The sequence below is a fragment of the Ambystoma mexicanum genome, chromosome 9 (genome assembly GCF_040938575.1).
Source record: "Ambystoma mexicanum isolate Mex_15411 chromosome 9, UKY_AmexF1_1, whole genome shotgun sequence".
NCBI lineage: Eukaryota > Metazoa > Chordata > Amphibia > Caudata > Ambystomatidae > Ambystoma > Ambystoma mexicanum.
In genome coordinates, this window is record NC_090931.1 from 1,261,014,444 (window position 1) to 1,261,036,803 (window position 22,360).

At 50.1% G+C, this 22,360-nt stretch overlaps 1 protein-coding gene across 2 annotated transcripts in view; it reads right to left on the reverse strand.

The window, feature by feature from the left end:
* Nucleotides 1-22,360, reverse strand: part of CCDC93 (coiled-coil domain containing 93) — a 2,015,088-nt gene that overhangs the window by 813,569 nt on the left and 1,179,159 nt on the right. The gene's annotated exons all lie outside the window — the stretch shown is intronic.

Here is a 22,360-nt window from a genome sequence, read left to right on the forward strand (position 1 = left end):
TCCCGCCTGGCTTCCCTTGCTACCTACTGTACGGGATAGATTTAGCCCCCGACTTTCGAACCTGGGTTAACCTGGGTTCCTAAGCCTCTCTAAACTCTTTTTGAACCCTCTGCAAGACTTTCTAAGCCTAGTGTAACTGTGTGATCTTGGGCGCATTTGTGCTCTGCTCTCTCTAAGAGTGGGCCCAGCCTTTGGACTTTGGCTCACCAGTGACTTTTGCTCTTCTGCCTTGCTAACAGTGTTCCTGAACCTTAGAGTGGTGTACCTTTCCATATTCTGTGTTTTTCCCTCCCTTTCTCACAAACTTATTGGAGTGCCATCTAGTTAAGCGCTCACCTCTGTATGAAAATAAGTGGTGTTTTACTGTAACTTATCTGATAAGGAAAAAGGAGTGTATATATTACAATAGTAACTGTGTTTAGAAAATTTTACAACAAGAGTGCTGGAGTGTTTCAAACCGTGTGTTTTTAAATAAATAATTATATACTTTGATACCAAACTTCTGGTCAGTGTTTGCTTGTATTATTGTATCTGAGTGCCTATTGTGTATACTTTGCATACTGTCTAACTCTTCTTGAGAGAAGTCTGACTGCTCAGCCACAGCTACCAGGTAAATCTGGGTGGTACAGACTGCTACCAAGTGGGTTTACTGCCAACACCTGTAGTCTTAAATCTTTTGCAGTGTTCCCTAAGGGAACTGCACAGGTTTCTGCCTAACAAGCGACAGTAGGTACGGCAGTACTTGAGCGGCCGTAATCCGCAGAGGGTTAATCTTCTGTGCATGGCACCAGACAGAGAACCTCTTCCATTTATGTCCGTAGCACTCGAGAGTTGAGGACGCCCTGGCCTTTGCAAGAACCTCTCTGCAGTCGGCCGGGATGTCGTACCCTCCAAACTCTAGTGCTGCAGGAGCCAGGCCAGCAAGTTCAGCGACTCCGGGTTGTGGTGAAAAATGGCGCCTCCTTCTCTGGAGAGAAGGTCTGCGTCCGTCGGTAGCTTGACTGGTGGGGACGTTGACAAATCCAGAAGGTCCGGGAACCAGATCTGTCTCGGCCACGCCGGTGCGACGAGGATCAATCTGCACCGGGACCTCTTGAGCTGGTTGATGAGCCGGAGCAGCAACGGCAGCGGAGGGAACGCATAAAGAAATAGGCCGTCCCAGGGGAACGAGAAAGCATCTCCCATGCTCCTTGGCTGGGGGAACCTGCTGGCGAACCTCCGGCACTTGGAATTCATCGCCGTCGCGAAGAGATCGATTTGGGGTTCTCCCCATCGTCGGAAGAGTCGATCCACTTGATCCTGGCGTGGTTCCCACACGTGGCATGAGAGCAGCTCCCTGCTGAGTGAGTCGGTGATCGTGTTTTTTATTCCTGCCAGATGAAGAGGCACCAGAAACATCCCCTGGGCGACGGCCCAATGCCACAGATCCTGGGCTTCTTTGGATAGGGCAGGGGACCTGGTTCCGCCCTGCTTCCGGATGTAGAACATCGCAGTGGTGTTGTCGGTGAAGATCCTCACCACCTTGCCCTTGAGGGACGGAAGAAAGGACCTGAGGGCCCAGAACACTGCGCGGAGCTCCAAGATGTTGATGTGGAGAGACTTCTCCTCTGGGAGCCAAAGGCCTCTCGCGTGAAGATCTCCGGAGTGCGCTCCCCAACCTTCCAGGGAGGCGTCCGTCGTCACCGTCACCTGGTGAGCTGGGGTCTGAAAGTCCGTGCCCGCCGACAGATGAGAGCGGGTACCCCACCACCAGATCGCCTGGCGGAACGTCTCGTTGAGAGGGATCCTGTCCTTGAAGCTGCCCGTCGACTGGACCCAGCGGGCGTCGCAGAACTCTTGTAAGGGGCGCATACGAAGCCTGCAAAGGCGCACCAGATAAATGCAGGAGGACATCATCCTGAGGAGGGATTTGATAGATCTTACCCTGGCCATGTCCGTGGCCAGCAGACGCTGCACCTTGCCCAGAATGGTCCTGGTCCTTTCCTCCGACGGCGAGGCCAGCCGCGCCACTGTGTCGAGCTTGGCTCCCAGAAACGGGGCAACTTGCGACGGGGCCAGGTGGGATTTTGGAAAGTTGATGGAGAATCCCAGGTCCGTGAGCAGCTGGACGGTCTTCGCAGTGTGCTCCACGGCGAGCTCCCTTGTCCTTGCCCGGATGAGCCAGTCGTCCAGGTAGGGGTAGACGTGGATTCCCTGGGTGCCGACTTCAATCCGAACGGGAGGGCTTTGAACTGGTAGTGCCGCCCTTGGACCACGAACCTGAGGAACTTTCGGTGTCTTTTCAGAATGGGGATGTGGAAGTATGCATCCTCCAAGGCCAAAGATGACATGAAATCGCCCTCCACCAGCTGTCCCAGCACGTGCTGGTGGGTGACCATACGGAACTTCTGTGCCTTGATGTACTTGTTCAGTCGTCGTAGGTCCAGGATGGGGCGCCATCCTCCTGTCTTCTTTTTTATGAGGAAGTACCTTGAGTAAACTCCAGAGCCCCGAAGCCTCTTTGGGACGAGCTTGATGGCACCCTTCTCGAGCATCGCCCTTACTTCCTACAGTAGTTGAGGGACGTGATTTTCCTTCCTGGCCACGGGTGGAACGCGAGGGCCTTTCTTCTGAAACTCGAGGGCATGCCCTTGGGCCAGGGCGTCCAGCACCCAACGGTCAGTGGAGATGGACTCCCACACGTTGATGAACCTCGCCAGCCGGCCTCCACCGGGATGCTTCGGCGGGGGCCCGACCCCACGGTCGGTTCAATCTTGTTTGGAGGCCGCCTTGCCTCCTTGACCTCCCCGTCGACGACGACGGGCACCACCTGACTTGCCGCGTCCCCTGTAGGCTTCCTGGGACAAAGATCTTGCCGCTTGGCGGTACGTGGAGGAGCCACTGCCAGATCCCTTGGAGGCACCTTGTCTGTCTCCGAGCTCCGAAAGGACGGCCGTCGTTGTTGGAGCACTCCCAGTGCCCGGGCAGTCTCTGTGTCTGTCTTGATGGCCTGAAGGGACTCATCAACCGCCTTCCCAAACAGGTTGTTGCCGTCGAAGGGCATGTCCAAAACCTTGGTTTGTACGTCCTGGCAGAAATCCGTGGCCCTGAGCCATCCTCGTCGCCTCAAGCAAACGCTGTTGCCCAACTGACGGAAACCGGTGTCGGCGATGTCCGTTGCCACTGTGATGGCGTGGTCCGAAGCAATCTCACCCTCCTGTAGGATTTCAAGGGCCTCAGCCCTTCTGGCGTCCGGAAGGAAGTCCAACAGAGGGGTGAATTTGAAGCACAACTCCCTGCCGTAGCCGGCTACGATAGCCAGGGCGTTGGCCGCCTTGATAGTCGTCACTGCAGATGAGATGATGCGCCGTCCCATCGTGTCCAACTTCCCGCCTTCGCCGTCCGGTGGGGAAGTTGATGTCGAGGCCGATGCCCCCCAGCTTTCTTCTTTGCCGCCGCCGAGACGACCGAATCCGGGGTAGGTTGTGCCCGAAGGCACAAGGGGGCAGCATCGGGGACCCGGTATTTCTTCTTGTACCGGTCCCTCTTTGCCGGCGCCCTGGCAGGGTTCTTGAGGAGGGCGAGCCCCTCATCCCAGATGTCATCAAGAAGCGGTACGGCGAGGATCGTCTTCCTTTTAGCCTCGCGCCGTTGCTAAAGGAACCATTCCTTCTTCTTCTCTTCTGGGCAGAGCTGGAAGAGCTCGGATACCCTGGAAATCATGGAATCAAAGGATCCAATTTCGTCGGGCTGGGACGCCCGAGCAGGGGGCGACGGGTGACACATCCCATCGTTGCCTCCGTCGTAATCTGTACCCGTCGTAGCCGTGTCCGTGCCTGTATCATCCCCGTGGGTAGTAGACCAGGGGGAAGGCAGAGCAGGCCACAGAGGTGGGAGAGGTGGCGTAGGATGTGTCCTCCTCCTCTTATGCGGTGGACTTTCCGAAGGTCCTGGCTCCGGCTCCCCCTTCGGGTCTAGCTCAGGTACCTCCGTCGGGCGGAGGGGCAACCTTGTCCTTATCTCCGAACATAAGGACTGAATCGCTGACAAAATGGCCACCGAAGTGTCCTGCGGCACCGGAAACGACGGGCGCGAGGGCTCTTGAGGAGCCTTGTCGGCGACCCCGTCGCTCTCGTCGCCCTCGTCGGGATCCCTCCCGATGGGCTGGCCCTCTTCCACGACTTCGATGAACTCTTCTTCAGAGGTCGTGTCCGTATCCACGATGGCCACCAGCCCCTCCCCCACCTTTTCCAACGAAGACTTCGTGGGGGTCTTCTCAATGGGCCTGAAAGACGACTCCCTCCGCGGTGGCAGGGAGACTCTGGGTCCTGAGGGCGCCTCCACTGGTGTAGCCTCCACAGGCTGAGCCAGGGCGCGGCGACATCCTCAATCGAGGTCTTAGCAGGGTGAATTAAGGCCATCGTCACCTTCTGGACGCCTGGGGCCTTCACCTTGGGGGGAGGGTCCGAGCCTCGCTCTCCCTCTGCCGGAATCTTCGAGATCAACCGGGGCCTCTCCAGAAGCTTCGCCGGGTTCTCGGACTTTCTCTTACCCGAGCCAGAGCGTTGGTCGTGGTTGATGGCGCCGGGGAGGATGCGCCCTGCATGACAGCCAAGGAGCCCGACCGTTCGGCGCTCCCGGTGCCTGCGGACTCGCGTTGCTTAGCCTTTTGTTGGGCCCCCATCGCCAGGGCGCCCTAACAGGACTTAGAAGACCACTCGGACTTCTTTTTCTTCTTCTCGCCTGACGGGCTCTTCCCTTCCAGCCAGTTGGCGAGACGGAGGTGGCGATCCTTCATGGTCCGCTCCGACATGTTCCCACAAAACGCACAGTCCTTCTCCGTGTGCGTCTTGTCCTCATGGAGACAGAGGCATAACGAATGCTCGTCCTCCTTGAAAACATTCTGAAGCTGGCATCTAGGGCAGGTCCTGAACAGCTTCCCGGGTGCTGAGCTTCCTTTCTCCTGGGCCATGTCCGGGCTAGGCCTCGGAACTTCTGGAATCCTCCAAAAGCGTAACTCGACGAAATCTTCACCCTTAAGGGGGCGTAGAAAGCTCCAAAACGGATCCCCGTTGATCGGAAGTAGAAACGGTGGAGCTTGAGGCTCTATTTAACCGAAAAATGAGAAAAATCTCCTAAAAAAGCGCGAAAACGCAGCAAAAGCTCGAGAGCTACAGCACAAGAACTCCCAACACTTGAACGTGCGGTAAAAATCTGAGGATGGCTGCCAGAGGTGGGGCTTAGGGAGAGGGCAGTCATTGGCTGGGGGCAGTATGACCCAGAGACCAGTGATTGGTTACTAAGAAAGACAGATCAGAAACGAAACTGATACTGATTTTTTTCTATACCGAGGATTCCCGGCCTGACGACGGGGAATATTCATGAGCATGTGAATCCATGCCAGACCCCATGCTGGAGAAAGAGAGCTATACAGCGGGATCAAAGAGGCACAGCTCCGCAGTCTCCCACTATATTAGGTCACTCGGCACACAGCCACTCATGGATTTTCAAAAGCAGAAATTCAACAGAGGGATCAAAGAGACATGTCTCTGCAGTCTCCCACTGTATTTAGGCGCTCGGCACACTGCCGCTCACAAAAACGAAACCTAGGCAGTGGGATCAAATATACGCTGCTCCGCAGTCTCCCACTGTAATTAGTCACTCGGCACACCTCCGCTCACAAAAATGAAACCTAGTCAGTGGGATCAAAGAGACGCTGCTCTGCAGTCTCCCAGTGACATGAGCAAGGCTTGCTTCGCCGCAGTATCCGTCCTTCGGGCACAATCACAACTATGCAGAGTCAAAAAGGCATAGCAGCGCGGGCTCCCGCGGCTTTCACTTTTCAAAGTAAATTTTTCCGCCGCAAACAATTCTTCCGATCACCAGGCTTAGGGCTGGACAAGTCACCGCCAATGTAGCTATATAACAGTCACTTGCGTTAATGTAGGACTGTTTTATTAAGCTATTTCAAGGTCACAGTGTAGGCTGTTTATGACCAGTTGTATGCAAGATTAGCAGAACAGGTTTCCTCGCAAAAGCCAAAGCACGTGAAAACTACCTTCTCCTTCTCTGTCCCCCAACGGACCACAACAGACCACTTGCTTCCCCACTTCCTCGCCATGGGCGCAAGTGGTGTTTTGTAGTTAGTGCAGGCAGAGGCTCCCTTGATGCTCCTCCTCCAACAATAGCAACAGAAGAGATACTCCCAGGCAGATAGGGTAGACCACAACAGACCACTTGCTTCCCCACTTCCTCTCCGCGGTATTGAAATTGTGAAACACTGATGTTTAAAGGCTACCAGAATGTGTTGAAAGAAGCAGTTTGTGAATACCGAACTGTATGAAATTTGTGAAGGCTGCGGAAAAGGCCAGAAAAAAGCAGTAAACATGAAACTTGAAGTTTAATGAGAAACCTGTGAGCAAGGTGCAAATTGCCAACAGGAGAGGGAACTGGGAATTTGCCATTACCTTGTTTTGGAAGTAAATGAGATGCAATTTTGAACACTGAACCAAAGGCAAGTAATAGTGAACGAATGCCACACAAGTGGAAAGTAGAGAAAAATGTTCCCTGATACAAAGGAACTGTGAATCATAGAAACTGAAGAAAGCAAGCATTTTTGATGAGTTTAAAGAACTGTCAATTATACATGTTAAGGAAAGCAAGGATTGGTAAGAGCCATAAGGAAAATACAAACTATAAAAGCTGCAAGTTAAAATTGAGGCAACATTGTGAGGAAGGCTGATAATCTGACAAGTGAATGGTGGCAACCCTGTTGAAAAGAACTGTGAGAAACTAAATCCAATCCCACTGTTGAGCTGAAGCAGTGGCGGTGGCAACTGTGGAAAAGAAGCCAATCAGATGTGTCGGTTGCGTGACCTGTAATGGGTGGACTGTGTGGTCTGACAGCAGCACGGAGACCGAGCATACCCCTTTATAGAGAAGCCAATTGATTCATCTATAAGTTTATAGTTGAATATCCAGAGAAGCATGCCTATGATGAACTGACATAGATGAACTTTGTGATATTGATGAAAGAGACAAGAAGGCTGAAAGCTGGGAAGAATCCTGAGGAATTGTGTTTGTTTGGAAACCAGGCAGAGACTTGAAAGCTTGGGGAATGGAACCCCTTTGTTATTGAAAGTGAACTATTTGGAATCCTGGGGAAGGTGGAGCCCTTTTCCAACCTAGAGCTGGAAGAAGCTATGAACCTTTGTTTGAACACTTTCAGTTGATGCTGACATTCCTACACAGTTTGAACAAGTAGATGTGAGGGCAAGTATAGGTTTTGGACACAAACAGATATTTACTTTGGACTTCCCGACACAGACTATCTTTAGTTTTAGTTAGGTAGGGAAATCCCACCTTAGCATATGGCAAGGTAGACATTACCCCAACCTCTTTGTGATTGTAATAAACGTGTGTAGCCCAAACGTTACTCTGTTGTCTGGGTCTACTTCCTGATGTCTTCACAATGCGCAGTATCCAGTTCTGTGCTAGACAAACAGATCACACTAAATGGAAGGCATGCAGCTATTATATTTTGGGAGGTAATTTCCCTATTCATGGCTGCCCATTTTAACAGCCTCCTTCTCGTGTGTATGTAATCATCACTATGGCTGGGATGCACGATTATTGCTATGACCGCAGAAGACTGAAAATATCAGGGGGGTCATAAATCACTTTCAGGGCGTTGTTCAATTCTTAAATCATGCAAGAAATGCTATTCATGTGCATACACTATGAAGAAGTCTATTGTCAAACTACATCGGGATGTGCAGAGAGTGTATTGCCCCGGCCTATCATCTGGTAGCCTTCCATTTTCTGTCTGCAAACCATGTTCGACAAAGTTTGCCAGAAGCATATCACGCGCCCTCTTTGAAGACCCATATGTCATAATCGATGGCAATATATTGAGAGCTGTGTCTATTTCCTGCACTGCGTATATTGCTGACCTCTAATCACCAAGCTTTAAATTAAAATCGCCCCCTACGATTACAAATGGGTTCACAATGCGAGTGGCAAACATAGCAGTTCTTGGACTGTCTAAGCAATTCAATAAGGTGGCTATATCAGGGCAAAAAAGCATGCACTGTTAGGCATTATAAAAATGTATGACAGATATCGGTACTCCAAGCCATTAGTAATGTTGACCCGTAGAATCGTGTTGGACAGTTTCCCCGACTACAAATAATACTGGTATAGGCTCTAATAGAAGTTGCGTGGCCTCTTTTGTTTGTGCCTTTTTTACTCTGAACTACTGGGACATAGTAAAGAAAATGTGAACTAGGAATGCGTGTTAGCTCCCATGTCTCCTGTAAGAGCAGCACATCAAAATCAGATATATATATCTATGATAAACTCGGGATCCCCAAGCTTGCTCTTTAGACCGGTTATATTCCAGGATAACACTCTTAAGCATCGTTCCCCCAGATCGATTGATATTAGACCCCCCCACCCCTATGCTGGGGATGGCTGTAAGCTGTGTTATAAACCAGATCGCTGGCCTGCACTGACAGTTCTGGTCTCGCTGAACTATATAATACTCTCTCCAGAGCTGAGTCACTACTACATAATGTGCACCAGTCAAGTCACGTGGACAATACTTCCTACAAAGTAGATGGAATTGATAAGACAATCCTGAACTCACACATTAAGTCCAAATTACTTTTCCAATTGCCAGGCTTTGGTGGGTGATTAAAATCCCATAGCAGCTATGACATTTGCGCCACTGTCTCCCTCAATGAGAAATCTATCATTTTTCCACGCTGGATGTAAAGCGAAATACAATATTTTACGCTCCCAGCCCGCTGAAACAAATTGTTCAACATCTCTTATAATAGTAAAAGACCAGCGAAAAAGAATGTTCCCCATTCGAAAATACGTAATGTTACGAAATTAATTGCTGTTTGTACAAAACAAGCACTAACAAGGCAATTTTTTGTGTTGCTTTGTGTACATTGCAGTGTATAGGTGGGTGGTGGATGGTGGATGGATGTGTGGTTTCAGATGTTTTTGCGTAGCGGTGTTAGTATGGAGTTAGTTAGTATTGATTATGAGGTTTTGTAAATATGCGTGGTTGGAGTATTGTAATATAGAAATGTAAACATTTCATCAGCTAGTTCCATCATATGGCCATGGACTTCAACCTCAAGCGAGTACTTACCATATTAAGCCAAGAAAATACATCATATACTTGTGACAAAATGACTACTACTCTGCAAGAGTACCGGGACCAGTCCTACCCAAACACTAAACCAGCAGTGATCCCAATCATAAATGTGAAACAGGACCAGCCTAATGGCTATATCTCCCTTGTTATTTGTTGTAATGCTGGCCGGGGTCAGGCTATACTTTGAGGAGGGGTGTGAAGTCATCACCATAGCAACCCAAACAGTATTAGTATAAAGGGCCTCATTCTGAGTTTGGCAGTAATTTGGTCGTAATTCTCATGAATTAACACCAAAATCTGTTACTGTTACCGCCACCTGGTCCTGTGAGTTTACCGCAGAATTACAAATGGTGCTAGGGAGGTGTTAGTCGCCCCTTGGTTTTTTTGAGAATTACTGCTTGCCCGCAAAAGGGCCAGATGTTGTAGGACTTTGAGGGTTTGGTTCATGGTGTAACCTATTCTTGATCTTTTCCCAATCCCATACAGTATTATCTACTTCTCCTGTGTCTTTTCGCCAAGTGTTAGATGGATAAAAGGAGGTTTGGGAAGGTCTGCTGTGTAATAATGATGAAAATGTAGGGAAGTCAGTTCCAATAATAGTCTTTTAGGGTAATCCCGGAATAATGGTAGAAGGAAAGTTGGTAGTTATTCCTTTTGCTTGAATGGGTATATTTACTTTAGGATACATTCCCTGATCCCCATGTACGCATACGATATTCACTAAAGAGGCACTGTTCAACCTTTCAGAGGTTACTAGGTCAGCCCTCAATGTGGTTTGTTTAATACCAGAATCCACAAGGGCCTGTAACTGGGATTCCATTAACCTCTGCTGGTTCATAGGCCAATTGAGCAGATGCGCCACAAAAGAAATTACTTTGGACTTCTATCTCCTCAATTTCTGGATAGTCCCATATTTCTCGGCTCATACACCCAATTTCCATGGGGTCCTGTTTAGGTGTCAATGTCTAGCTAAATGTCCTGCTCTCTACAGGAAAAGCATGTCAAAATGTGGGGTCTTGTTGTTCTCAACTCTTCTCTCTTCAGTTCTTCAAGGCGTTTGGAATCTGGTCCCTTCTCTAGTCTTGCTTTCTCCCCACTAGGTGAGTGCAGAAACTGGTACGTACACTTGACTCTTTCTTTAGGGACAAAAGGACGTTTAGGAGGGTCTTTACTTTCCTTTTTCTTCTCAGGTTTATATAAGGAGTGGAAATGTCTGCGCTGTCCTTTCGGTCAAACAGGGTTTGAGATGCGTTGAGTCATGTTGATCCAGGTGCCAAGTCAGCTTTGAGACAAGGCTCTGTGCGGTTCGATGCAGTATTCGATTGGTGCGTACAACAAGTTTGAATCAATGATTGAGTGGGTTCGAAGAGGTTACCACTGAGCCGGCATGCGACATGATGGCTTCTAGTGGTTCACATCGATGTTCAAATCAGGTCAATGCATCAATGCAAGGTCATGTTAGTTTTATGCAGTGATAGAAAGTGCAGCGAGTTGAAGGCATCCACAGCCGTGAGCTGGTGTTCAAGCTGAGGCACGAGCAGTATCACTGGTGCAATGCAGGATCGAACCGTTTCCAGCGTTGAAAGCAGCGGTTCGAAAATGGGGATGAGTGCTGTTAAGACAGATTGCTGAACTCTGACTTGGTGGGCAGAGTTTCAGAAGGCCAGCCTCATTTCTTGGAACCTTCTGGACAAGCCAGATCAATCAAGGTAGTTTGGCGGCAGTCAAGACTAGGTCTCAGGAGGGGTGAAGGTGACTGAAAGACCTCAATGAGCACACAGAGTAAAAGATACTTACAAATCACTCCCAGTCAGGTGTGTGTATATATATATATATATATATATATATATATATATATATATATATATATATATATATATATATATATATTAAAAATACAAATACATTAATTTCAAGGCCTTTGAGTTTCAACACACAAATCTAATCACAGTAATACTTTTAAGCCAACACAATCCTCTCTAAATAGATATATACAAGACCAATGGGGTCTAAAGAGTTAATGCACAAAATGGGTCTGTACCTAAAAGGGGAAGGAAACAGGCAGTGCAAATAGTCTTTAGTCCCTTCTGCATCCAACACAATCCTAACTGAGAGGCAGTCCAATTCCTAAGAAGAGTGGAGCCTAGTGCTCAAATGTACTTGCAATGCTGGCGCATGCGGTAATGCAAATGGGCAAAGCAGGGTCTCTTCAAGGGTCTGTAGCAGCTCCGGAAGGTGGGTGAGGTGATGAAGAATAAGTTCCCACTATTCGCGGAGGGTCTTCCCAACAGGGCAGAACAGGTTCCAGATTTCGGGAATAGTTTGATAGTTCGCAATAGCAGCGGAAAGGAGAGGGGCCCTTAGGGGCCACTTGTATGTAAAAAATGGATGGAGGCACTAGGGGCCACCGGTTAGGGTTGTAATTACTCACTGACCCCTGGCACACTCCGGACCAAACTTCGGCAGGCGAGTCCACTTCGGCTGCAGGTTCAAGTGCAGCAATTTGGCAGCTCTGCAGCTTTCAGCGATGAAGATACAGCGATGATTCCAAAACAGGACAGTTGTGATTTCTCCGCTCCTAGTGGATGGATCAGGCCAGTTTCAATGAAGCAGGCTTCAGGGGCAAGAGGGGCACAAAAGCAGCGCACTTGCAAAGTTCATCACCAGGGCTGGGCAACACAGTAACCGCCTATACTCTGGTTCGGGCACACTCACCTTCCTCCAGACCTGGGAACGCAAAGTGTACAAAATTCGGTGTGAGAGTGCCGTGAACACAGAGCTAGCGACGTACCAAGTTTCGAGTGTCTCCTCAAAACAGCGGCAGTATTAGGGCAAAGGTCCTGATTTAGCTGGTCAGTCCACTGGTTGGCACAGGGGCACTTCCGAGAAGGCTTACTTGCAGGGTTTGATGAAGGTGCCGAGAACAATTGGTCCCACTATTCCAATGGGTTGAAGCGTCTTCGTAGACCTTCGAGGACGACCAGATGCAGAGAGGTCCAGCGGGACGACAGCGGGCTCAGGGTGCCAACCCTTCCAGCGGGTCACCAGTGGTTCCTCGACTCTGCTTCTTAGTTTCAGGATACTTGCATCCTATCCTTCGTTCAGTGAGAACTCCAGAGAGCTGTGTGGGCCCTTCTCTTATCCAGAATCTCCTTTGCGCCAAAACGAAGAGGACCCAATGGGAGATCTGCTCACATTCAGGTATACCATACGTGGACCAATCACGGACCACAGTGGTCAAAGGCACTCACAGCACTCCAGACTCTCCGGCACCCAGAATAACTTTGGCATCTTCCCAAGCTGGCACACTTCAAAAGGCCTGCTTGTGTTACCCCTTTCTCCTGGGGAATCAAAGGATGACAGCTTCTTTGCAAGTATATAATGGGGATCAGTGGAGACATCCAGTCTATCCATGAATATACATTACCTTGACATCACTGACCTGGGTTCAGAAGGTTGACACTTGCATGATATCAAATTGGTGGGGCTTTAATAATGGTGTGCTCTCAGCAGTCGCCATGTCATAAACAGGTGTAGCTTATTTTAGAGTTTACCCAGCCTGCTAAGATGCCGATTATTAGGTTTTATTTCAGAAATGTAGGAGTTAAAGTGCAGCCTCTATCTGCAGTGACTTTGGGTAACAACAACTGTCAGGAATGGACATGTGACATTTCAACCTGCCCTGTGCCATGGAAGAGCAGGTGCTGCTGTTGTCAGGAGAGTGGGGCTGCTAAGGCACAGGAATGCCCCATTCTTCCGATATGTATTCTACAGTGATTACTGATAGTAAAAGATCTGGATACACTTGTTGTTTATTGTTTATCGACTCGTGAAGAGTTTATGTGCTTTGGTATGTGATGCCTATTGTGAATAACAATAAAATGTGTTATAAAAAAAAAGAATATGTCAGGATAGTTGAGCAGTTGGCTTCCCATCCCCATGTTTTCAGCACGGGACGAGGTACACACTCTGGCTTCTCTGCCACGAGGATGCAGTTCAAAATATAGGTATCTGGGCCTTCTGCGCCAAAGTCTCTATCCCAATAAAAGTCTCTTATTGCAGAGTGCCTAGCATAACAAACAATTACCAAAGTTTCTCTCTCATCAAGATTTTCACCTTCACAAGTTCTCTGGTTTACTGTTCTCTATGGATCTCCCTCATTCGGGCTCGGACCCCCTTAAACACAAGTTCACAATTGGTCTCCCTCAAACGGGCTTGGACCTTATATTCTCACTTTCTTTGCTTTCCCTTTGTTAACAAAATTCAAAGACTTTCGACTGTGCGATGGATTTTTCTTAAACCATCTCAGGACCATTCGATTCACTTCATCCATAAGTTTCACTTTATTGCTTCTGTTTCTCCCACTTCTTGGCTGGTTACGTCACACAGAGACCTTCGCTTTAGCACACCCGCGGTGCCGGACCACTCTGTTACTTTGTCTCATACTTTTGTGGATTCATATTAAAGTTCAAACATTAATCAGCAATTGCTTTACTTGCGTCTTTCATCACACGCATTAATATTCTTCCCTCTTGCACTCTTCATACAATGCTGCAGCTTGCAACCTTAACTTGAACACAGACCGGCCTTGCATCGGTCCCACCACCTCACAGGCTGCGTTGATCTCTCTGGCACTGCTTTGATTCTGAAGCCAAGGATGGTGCCACGGTGGCTGCTGCTCCTCCCCGACTCGGTCAGTCATGCAGGAGGGCCCGGGTATCTCCGACACACAATGCAGGATTCTTCAGCCTGGTTTCCTGGCCTTTATGCCTTTTAATCTGAAGGTTTCTGGAAAGTAACAGTTTTTTGCCAGAAAGGTCAAGGGCATCTCCCTCCTTGCTCTCCCTTCTCGGTTTGCTGCCTTTCTCCCCTCTATCAGCTGCCGTCTGGAAAACATTGTTCCTATGTGACCTTTGCCTCGCTTAGAGTGTGCTTTCGTGCTCCGCCTTTTTTCTGTGTGGGGAAGCTTAATGGAAGTCAGGTGTGAGTTAACAGTAATTGCCTGACTTTGCCTGACCATAGTAGTGGCGCATGTCAGGTACAATGCTCGGGTATGAGTCTGTTTTCTCACAGAGCGGTCTGTCCGTGTGAAAGTGTTCGTGCAGGGAAGGTGGTTCCATGTGATAATGTCCCCGCAAAAATGTTGCCATGCAAGAATGGGACCATTTTCTTGCGGCAACATTATCATTAGGAATATGCCGGGGACACCCCCACAGCCCCTGCTCCCATTTACCCTGTATGGGTGACAGAATTATACAACAGACCAAAGGCGAGGGTGCGGATAAACAGGGGTTTACAGAGTCTTTCGAACTCATGAGAGGCATTAGGCAGGGATTTCCCCTCTCCACACTACTGTATGCCCTCGCAATGGAGCCGCTATCAATCGCAATACAGATGAATGACCAGATCATGGGTATAGCGGGGGGAGAAATGGAATGCAAAATCTCATTGTTTGCAGACGGTGTGTTGGCTTACCTTACAAATATACAAGTTTCCCTCGCAGCATTAATGGCCCAGATAGCTGCGTATGGCCTCCTCTCGGGGCTCCAAATTAGCGTGGGGAAATCTGCCATACTGCCGTTACTGACAAGGAGCCCACTTCTAGATACAAAAAGAAGTTTCCTGGGTATGAGGGTCAACCAGCAAAGCATTCAATACTTAGGCATATTGGTGACTAGGAATTTGGGGGAAATGGGGACGGCTAACTATGCTCCCTTCCACACGCAACTAAAGGAGGACCTAAAGAGATGGGGCCCTGTGATATTGACGTGGTATGATAGGACATTATTAAAATGAATGTATTACCTTGGCTGCTATATCTGCTTACAGCCATTCTGCAACATCTCCCAGACAAGTTCTTCTGAGAAGTCACAGGAGAGCTTTGTAGGTACATATGGAGAAATAAGACCCCAAGAATAAAAATGGCAATACTAACCCTTCCAAGGGAGAGGGGGGTTTGGGTTCCTGGATATTCGCAGGTACTTTCAAGCGGCACAAATAAGAATAATGGTGGAACATATGAGGGAGGATCTTAGGACATACTGGACCTATCTAGAGGGTCTGGTAGCGCATCCCCTGAAGGTTCGAGACTACTTTTGGGACCCGCCAAGATTAATTCCGGAACGACCGACTTCCCACCCAACATTGGGAGTCTTTTAGTCGGTCTGGAGAGATTCAATTGATACAAGTGGGTACACATCATGGCCCTCACCGATGTCCTCAATATGGGGGTGCCGTTTGAGCTGGGGAGTCAGGGTTTCAAGCATTCCCAGAGGTGGTCAGATGCGGGCCTGGAAAAGGTGGGACAACTTTTTGAGGCTGGGAACTTCCAGGAATGGCGTACGGTGCGTGATACGTTGGGATGGGACTCACTCACAACATTTGATTACCTCCGTATAAAGAGGATTTTGACAGATCCTAAGTGGGGGAAAGGTGGTCAAGGGAATTTACACCAGTGGAAAAGGTCCTGGACCAGTCAGTATCTCGGAAGGGAATCTTGTCCAAATTATACAAGGCGATGATCAGAAACACCCTACAGGGGAGGAAAACTTTCCAGAGGTATTGGGAGGGGGAGGAGATTCCCCAAGGAGGAATGGTCACAAATATACAGAGTGGTCTTCCAGGGAGGCCTATTCATCTCCTCGATAAAGCACAACTTCAAAATGTTAATAAGTTGGCATAGGGACCCAGTGAAATTGTCTAAAATGTTTCAAGGAGTATCTCCCTTTTGCCCTAGGGGGTGCGGTATATCGGGGAACCCTGGCATATATGTGGTGGTGGTGCCCCAAGGTGCAAGTTAATTGAAAAGAGGAGCTGAGCTGGATGGAAGAGGTAACAGGGATAGGGTTAGACCTAGACGCTCTGCAGTTGCTACTAGGGCGCCCGCAAAATGGCAGGGAAGAACAGAGACTCCCGAAGATGTGGGAAGCCATGTTAAGAGCGGGGAGGCTATCTATAGCCCAATGGTGGAAAAAGAAAACACTCCCTTTCTCTAATGCTGATAAAATCAAGTTTAAAAAGAAAGAAATTCAATGATTCCTGGGAGGTCAAACCTCTGAAGGCTGTGAAATGTGATAACCTGTATTTTATACAAGGCCTGTGGCTTCAGGCACAAGGATGTTGGAGCCATCAAACAGCTAATGAAGCCAGGCTTTCTGACCAATTGCCAAGATAGAGTTAAGGGATTGGAGATGGTTACCCAAAATAGGGACGAATGTCTCGGAGATTTCCTTGATTGCCTCATCTATCATGAGCTTTGTTTTATACCGATTTATATTCTGATCTGTTGCAGAGAATTGGCTGCTCCTTTTAAAGGGAAGGACATTAACTGTCTTGCAACAGTTCAAGTTTGGGATGATAGTTACACCCATGCTGCATTTTAATGATGATGACTGTGAACATGCACCGGATCTATGACAGTCTATTCTCTTAAGTGGAGCAAGAGAAGTTCTACTTGAGGGTCTTCCCCTGTGAAGAGGAGTGTCACTGTTTTGGAAGAATTTCTTTACACAGTACCCAGGTGTTAACCTCCTTCTCAGAAGCAATTCCAGGCCATGGCCCCTCCTTACAATCTTCATTCAGCAGCAGAGAAAACAAATGAATGTGCCGCAATTAAGAGGAGCCATAAACCATGTAAATCAATCACAGATCTGAAAAATATCAGTGCTTTTGAAACTTGGATTCATTAACACATGTTACCAAAAGAGAAACGTTATTGCACTACATCCCATTAGTGAATCTGGGATGCAGCACAATGTTTGGAAGGGGAAGGCACGGTAGGGGGGAATCTGCACGTTTTCCACATGCAAATGAATTCATGTATTTAAGCAGGCATATCTCTAGAGGCTCTTGCACAAAACAACATTGCATCACAATTCTGGACCTATAGTTTCACTGTTTTCTCTGGCTTTGTAGTGGCACAATGTTGCATACACAGGATAGGATTACATCTCATGGTCATCCACAGCTTACATAGAATGTTAGCTACAGTATACAAATAAAGTATGTATGTCAGGGCACCAATTACAAAGTGAAAGTTACTTTCTTACCTGGTAACGTTCTTTCGATGGGATGGTCCGACGACATATTCCATATCTATGACAGGTAATGTCCACAGATGTGCTGCTTCGGAAAATCTTTGGCGTCTGCGTCCTGCATCAGTGACGTCGATGCGCCGTCCCAGAGGACCTCCTCCGACGGCCGACGTCACCCGATGTGATAAGTAGGACGCACAACGCCCATAGCCTCAGTTATAGTTTTTTTTTCCAGAACGTGTGCCACCAGTTTTCTACCAGTCAGACACACAAGGCCTTGCGGAACGGAAGCTGCAATCGCAAAAGAAATTCTGCAGCGGGGAAGGCAGGGAGGGAGCGATATGGAATACGTCGTCAGACCATCCCATCGAAAGAACGTTACCAGGTAAGAAAGTAACTTGTTCTTCGAGGGGATTGGGTCCTCTGACGTATTCCATATCTATGACAGACTCCCAAAGCAGTACCAAGCAAGGAGGTGGGCAAGAATTTAGAATACAAATTTAGCATGCCCAATCAAATTGCGGAATAGAGAACTGCCTTGCCTTCTGATGGAATCAAGGGAATAGTGACGTACAAAAGTATGTACTGAAGCCCAGGTGGCTGCATCACAGATGTGACGAATAGGAACTCCCCTCTGCAGGGCAGTAAACGCAGCCACTCCTCTGGTAGAATGGGCCCGCAAGCCAGCCGGAGGGTCCTTACCCGCCAAACGGTAACACTCAGAGATAGCTAAAATAATCCAACGAGACAAAGTCTGTTTCGTCACAGCTTGTCCCAAACGCTTTCCAGCGTAACCAATGAAAAGTTGATCGTCCACTCTGACCCGGGACATGCGCGAAATATAAAAGCTCAACGCTCTCCGAGGATCAAGCCTATGGAGCCTCTCCTCTTCCTTACTGGGATGTGGAGGAGGATAGAACGCCGGAAGAACAACCTTTTGGCTCAAATGAAAATCCGAAACCACCTTCGGAAGAAACGAAGGACGAACTCTAAGGACAACCCTGTCCTTGTGAAACACAGTGAAGGGTGGCTTAACTGAAAGTGCCTGTAACTCGGAAGTAACCGCAACCAAAAACACAGTTTTCAGAGTCAAGAGCCTCAAACGGCAAGAATGTAAAGGCTCAAACGGAGCACCCATAAGAAACTTAAGAACAAGGTTCAAATCCCAACCTGGCACCAAAAAAGGTGACGGAGGGAACTCATTAGTGAGCCCTTTCAAAAACTGCGAAATTAAAAGGAATCTTAAAATAGGAACACTCTTCAGACGAGCGCTTAAATATGGACAGCGCTGCCAGGTAACCTTTAATGGTCCCCACTTGCAAGCCCCTGTGGGCCAAAGAAAGCAAAAAAGACAAAACCATGGGAATGTCACATTCAAAAGGATCCACATTCTGAACTCTGCATCAGTCGCAGAACTTTCTCCAACGGCAACGGTACAGAGACTTTGTTGCCGGCCGCCTGGCCGAGAGCAACACCTCCATCACCTCTTCAGGGAGGCCTCAATCCTTATACCTCAACCTTTCAGAAGCCAAGCGTGAAGATTGAGGGATCTGACCTCTGGATGGAGAACCTGACCCCCCTCCCCTGAGAGCAGATCGACTCGGTAGGGAAGACGACGTGGAGGGCAGATGGACAAGTCTAGAAGGTCCGGATACCACGTCCTCCGGGCCCACGCCGGAGCAATGAGGATCATCCAGGAACCGAACCTCCGTAACCTCCGCAGCACCTGCGGGATGACGGGGACTGGAAGAAACGCGTACAGCAGTGGGAATGACCACTCCACCACAAACGCGTCTCCTAAGGCTCCTTTTGGAGGAAATTCCCTCGAGCAAAACCTTTCGCACTTCCGGTTGACACTGGAGGCGAAGAGATCCACTTGAGGGGTCCCCCAAAGGGCGAAGATCTCCAGGAGAATCTCCTGAGCCAGCTCCCACTCGTGAGAGATTGTGCTCTGCCTGCTCAGAGCGTCCGCCGTCTCGTCGTCATCTCCGGCCAGATGAACTGCCAAGATCGAAACTTCCTGCTGGATGGCCCAGAGCTCGAGCTGCATCGCCTCCCTGCACAGCGGAAGTGACCCTGCCCCCCCCCCTTTTTGTTGAGGTAGTGCATGGCCACCGTGTTGTTCGTTAGAATCAGGACACTCTTTCCGCGCACAGTCGGCAGAAAAGCCTTCAGGGCTAGCCTGACGGCCCTCAGCTCCAACAGATTGATATGGAGTCTGGACTCCGACAGAGACCAACGACCGCTGACTGTCAACTCGTTGGCATGAGCTCCCCATCCCGTGAGGGATGCGTCCGTCGTGATCGTCACCTCCGGCCAGGGCAGAAAAATGGGGCCCCCTTCATCAGATTGCCCTCGACGGCCCACCACAGAAGGTCCAGGGCTACCGAGGGCAGCACCTGAACAGGGTCCGACAGCCTGCCGGGGGACTGAGACCACTGGAGCTTGAGTGCCCACTGCAAAGATCTCATCCGCAGACGAGCCTCTGGCACCAGAAGAATGCAGGATGCCATGAGGCCGAGCAGTCTCAAGAACTCGGACGCTGGGAGATTCTGGGCAAACTGAAACTTGTGCACCATCTGCTGAATGTGAAGAGCCCTCACCTGAGGAGGAAAACACTGCCCCAGGGACGTGTCGAGCACTGCTCCGATTTACTGGAGCTGCTGCGTTGGTGTCAAATGGGACTTCTTTAAATTGAGGGAGAAGCCCAGCCTGTGAAGGGAGTGGCAGGTGACGGACAGATGATCTAGGACTTGCTCGGGAGAGCTCCCCCTGATCAACGAATCGTCCAGGTAGGGGTAGACGTGAATCCCCCCCTTTCCTGAGATGCGCTGCCACCACCACCATGAGCTTGGTGAAAACCCTCGGGGCGGAGGTCAATCCGAACGGCAGGACCTGAAACTGAAAGTGCGAGTCGCCAAACGCGAACCTCAGGTACTTCTTGTGCTTGGGATGGATCGGAACATGGAAGTAAGCATCCTTGAGGTCGAGAGACACCAACCAGTCCTGAAGTTGAAGGGCCTGGAGGACTTGAGAAAGAGTCACCATCTTGAACTTGTCCTTCCCGAGGAGTTTGTTCAAACTGCGCAAGTCCATGATGGGTCTCAATCCCCCGTCTTTCTTTGAAATCAAAAAATAAGGGGAATACCATCCCTTGTTCCTCTCCGCTACAGGCACCAGTTCTATGGCGCCTTTCTCCAGCAGGGCTTGAATTTCCTGCGCAAGGAGCGGATCCAGACTCTTCAAAGAGAGGTTCCCTGGTGGATTGTCGTGAGGCCTCTGCCGAAAAGGAAGACAGTAGCCGTGGGTTATGATCTCCAGAACCCACACATCCGAAGTAATGGCTTGCCACTCTACAAGATGCTGCGCCAGCCTTCCCCCAACCGGCGAACCATGGGACCTGGCCTCATGACTGAGTGGTAGCGGCACCGGCGTTGCCTGAGGGCAAAGAGGCAACTGCCCGAGCGGCCTTGGCACCTCGAGTACCTTTGCTTCCACCTCTGGCACTCTTACGATGGCCTCTTTTGACTGCTAGCTCCTCTCGCTTTACTGAAGGACGAGTAATAGCGAAAGGAACCTCCCCTCCATTGCTGTCCCCTAGGACGAAAAGGCGGAGGTTGGCGAACTGCAGCGCCCAACGATTTCGCTGCAGCTTTGGAGGTCTGCAACCTCTCACGGCTCTCGTCAGCCTTGCTGCCAAAAAGGTGTTCACCGTCAAAAGGCATGTTGAGGAGCCGGGACTGCACATCAGGAGCGAACCCAGACTTCCGCAACCACACAAACCTGCGCATTACGGTGCTCGCCGCCATGGACCGGCTGACACAATCCGCCAAGTCCAAACCCGACTGAACGGCCTCACACATAGCATCCTTGCCATCCTGAACCATAGCAAGGAAACCATCCTGTTCGTCCCCTTCGGGAATATGATCAGCCGCTAATGCAACACAGTTCCACAGAGTGTGTGTGAAACAAGAGAGACTCTCCGGAGCAGTCCAAGCCGCCGCCGCCACCCTTCTCTGCAGAGCTATATGAAAAGGCAAAACTGGGTCAGTGGGTGGACCGAGATCAAGGATGTCCGTGAGATCATCCTGAACGAACTCCCCTGGGGGAGCTGACCAACCCAAGTACTCGGTAACCCGAGACATAAGGCGCCGATAAGAACCGGCATGAGTGCCAGGCTTCGGCCGACAAAACTCCACCTCCGGAGAGGTGTCCAGTCCACTGGCATCATGCAGCGACTGTCTCAGGTCATCAAACTGGCTATGGCCCGAGATAAGGTCATCTGGAACCGGAACCGGAACCAGGCCGCCATCAGAGCCTTCATCACCCTCTGAAATGTACTCTAGGCGGGGAGAGGAAGACCTCTGCGGACCAAAGCAGTGCCAGACCTTAGCCATAGCCTTTCTAGGGGCAAACCCCGTGCCACGGGGCCCCTCCGACACCACTGCCTCGAAAGGCGTTGAGGGCGCCGAACGAGTCGGCACCGGCAGAAAAGCGTCGACGTCGAGCGAATCGGCGTCAGCTGCAGCGCCGCCAGCATCGGCGGCATCGACACAGTCCTCGAAGCCGGAGCTCCGAGCGTGTCTCTCGACAACCTGGGTGCCGACGGCGTCGATGAACCCCTCAGAGGCAGAGCCGCGAGAGAAATCGTCGACGACCTCGGCGCCACAGGCGTCGATGTCTTCTTCGAAGACGGCACAGGATCACGCGGTCTCGAGCGCGTCGAGGACCGGGACCTGGAACGGGCATGGCAAGAACGGCTACCCTTGTCCGAGCGGGACCTCTCCCGCGAGCCGTGCCGACCACCCGAGCCCGAAGGCGTACAGGCGGTGTCTCTCGACCGGTGCCGACCGACCCCACTCGGAGACACGGACGGACCGGTGCCCTGCGATTCCAGAATCGCTAGCATCTGTTTCCCGAAGGAAGCCAATTCCTCCGGTGTCGCTTGCATGGAGGGATAAGCGACCCGCCGACGGGCGGAGTCCTCGGAAGAGGACGGGGAAGGCGACCAATGCCGGCGCTTTCTGGAATGCCTCAAAGAGGCAGAGGAGTGGCGAGACCGACTCCTCGAAGGAGACCCACCGGACTTCCGACGATGACACGGAGAGTCACCCCTCGAGACATCCGTCGAAAGCCCCGCAGACCTCGACTTTCAGGGCTTAGACACCCAGCCTACCAA